The sequence below is a fragment of the Athene cunicularia genome (assembly GCF_003259725.1).
Source record: "Athene cunicularia isolate RWA chromosome 6 unlocalized genomic scaffold, athCun1 chr6_part1, whole genome shotgun sequence".
Classification (NCBI taxonomy): domain Eukaryota; kingdom Metazoa; phylum Chordata; class Aves; order Strigiformes; family Strigidae; genus Athene; species Athene cunicularia.
In genome coordinates, this window is record NW_020799105.1 from 8,277,502 (window position 1) to 8,280,621 (window position 3,120).

The following is a 3,120-nucleotide window of genomic DNA, read 5'->3' on the forward strand; positions in this document are numbered from 1 at the left end:
GCGCGGGGCGGCGGGCGGCAGGTCCCCGCCAGCGGGAGGGAGCCGGAGCCTGGTGCCGCCGGGGACGGTCCCCAGGATCAAGCGACCTCCGCCACTGCACGGAGGGAGACCCCCACAGCATGGCCCTGGGAAGAGCCCTTCTCCAGTCTTCAGCCGGTGCCTGCGTGAGTGTCAGGGACCAGGATGCGGCGCTTCCCAACGATCTCCTCGTGGAGACCACCATCAAATCTCAGGTTCCTTAAAGGGCAGGATAGCACTTCGCGCCTGTTTACGCTGAGAATGTTACCAAATCTGAGTGTACGAACTGTGTTTTCACCAAAGCAGGATTTTGCTTTTTGCTTTTTTGCTTTTTTTTTTTTTTTTCCTCCTTTGAATTGAAATCTTGTGTAAAGAAACCAAAAGCATAGAAACCTAAAACGTCCCTAGTTTGGATTTGTTGCATTTTGACAGAAGGTTGTTCATAGATTTCCTCAGACACGAGTACCCAAAACCTGCCTCTGTTCTTCAGCCAAAGGTTTTTCTGATGTATTTCAACAGTCTTCCGTTTGCTCTTATAATAATATACATGTTGTCATAGAAATATATTTGCAACCTACTTTCAATAAAGTATCCTAATGCAAATACGGTATAATCCTTTATTTTGGAAGAATTTATACTGTAATCCTGTAATGAGAAAAAAGAGACTGAGATGTGAATAGAAAAAATCAACTCATGGAATTAATCAACATGGCAAACAGGTATTTTGTTTTAGATGAGGCGTCTTATATTTTCTTTTTGTCTCCTTATTAAAACTACTTCATCCACTAGTGCCAATATAAATAATTTTCAAGCTATTAGTATCTGGTTTCCATTGTACTGTTATGGTATTCTTGGTAATTAGAACAGAGTCCAGAAATTTTTTAAACAAATTTTGAACAGCAAAGCTGGAAAAATAGCCCGTAAAAATCAGCATATTTAAGATAAATTAGCTGGATTGTACCAGTTCATAGCAGATTGTTGACATTTGGTCATGTTTTTTAAGATGTGCTTTGTGCCTCGGAGACACAGTGTGTTAGGAGACACAGGGCATCAGCAGCCCACTGTGTTAGTCCTCCTGACAGTCCTGCTGTGACCCTGAAAATTGGAATACATTTCTTGTTAATGTGTTTGTCTATAAGATTAAATCATAATTCAAATAGTTTATCTAGAATCTTCTCTGATAAAATATATACTTTGTTAAAACAGTAGTAGCTGTCAAAATAGCATGGGCTGTAAGATAAGAGCCAACTCCACACTTGTCTTATTCAGAGCTATCTGTAGTTCCACATACGTGGATTTTGCCAATATCTGCACACCACAGTAGGTCTCTGATTTTCATTCCAATACTAAGGACTAAATCTTATTTTGTAAGAATTATCTACATACTTGCTAATTTGACTCAGTACATTTACTCTTAATTAACAATCAATAAAATGACCCTAAAGAACAGAATATATTTGTGAAAAATTGAAAATGGGACAGTGTATGGAATTAAGGCACTATAGCACTGAAAAGGAAAGAGCAATGCTTTTGCATATTCAGCAGATAGTAGTGCTACAGGGCTCTGTAGCAGAAGGTAGCTAGCATTATCCTTATAAAAACAACTGTTTTCAGTGTCTCCGTGTATCTCCAGTTCCCAGGATCTCATTATGCTCTAAAAGTATCTCTAGCTTCTTTTTAGCATGCATTATAGAGGGAAGTGTGTGGGATCGTGCTGGGTTTTGTGCATGTGTTTTTATGTGAGTGCCCTGCCTCCAAGTTTTGAGGCTGTTGGCTGAAGTCAAATCTGACTGAGGTGGATGTCTTGCAAAATTAATTTCCTACAATTGTAATTAAAGTAGGCATCTGGGTAGAAGTCAGAACCCCTACTAATATCCTCACGGATAGGAAGATTGCAGTGTGGACTCAACCCTTATTAAACACAAGAGAATCCACACAGAGAGAGACATTATGAATGTTCTTATCCTAAAGAAAACATCAACAGACACTTCATCTTCTTAGATACCAGAGGATCCAAGTGCAAGTTGCAAATGCTTAAGAAACTATACAGTGAGTCAGTGGCAAAGACAGGAATAGAAACATTGCCCTGTTCTTATTCCTATAATGGGAATGGTGGAGTGAAGTGTGAGCTTATCAGAGAGGGAGGAAAGAGAGACACGGGGGAAAACAACACTGTGTGAAGATAAGTGTGTGCAGTGAGTTGCAAATGCTGTAAACTTTGATTTTAAGGCCTGTAGCTATTCCTTGAATTAATCTTACTTGGAATATAATAGCAGGGGTCCGAGCAAAATAATGTAAAAAATACCAATGGACTGGATACAATGGTCTTTTGCGACTCCAGAAAATTTGAAAGCTCGTTCCATCTGTGAAAAATAAACTTACCCAGATAATATATGTAAAACATATTGCAATGTATATGATGTCTTGATATTGTACGTTTTTAAAATGGAGTTGCTGTATTCAAAATCTCTCTCCCTCCAAAAAGAGGAAGAGGAAATCCTGGACAGACAGACCTATATAAGAAACCCAAATGAGTTTCCTTCTGTCTATCATTCTATCCATCTCTGTATAGCTGAAGAATCTATCCAATTTTGTACATATATGTGTGTGTATGTGTACACTTATCATCGTGGCTTTATGTATTATATTCATGCTTTCAATGCCATGTGAGTTTTGTGAACTTGATCATATACTGAGATGGCTAATTTATTTGTATAGTGAATCCAGTATTAACTGTTGAAAATAAATGACCTTTTTATTACAGAGATATGGATTAGCTGTATGAAAGAATTGAAAGTCACTGAATAATTCATTGTTTTAGAAACTGTCTAGATGACTTAAAGAATAACTAAATCAAAGATAAGTATCAAAAGCATGTTTAGTCTCTTCAGGCATTTCAGGCTTAACAAATAATTTGAATTTGTGATGTCCAATACAGAGTCCACTGCAGCTCTTCACATCATTTGAAGTTACTACGGTTCTTACAGTGATTTCACTATGAGTTGTTTAGTAAATCAGCTCCTGAATTTGGAATACCCTTAAAGTTACATAAGAAAGAATAAAAGTGATGTTATATATAAATTACTTTTCTGGTAGAAGTGC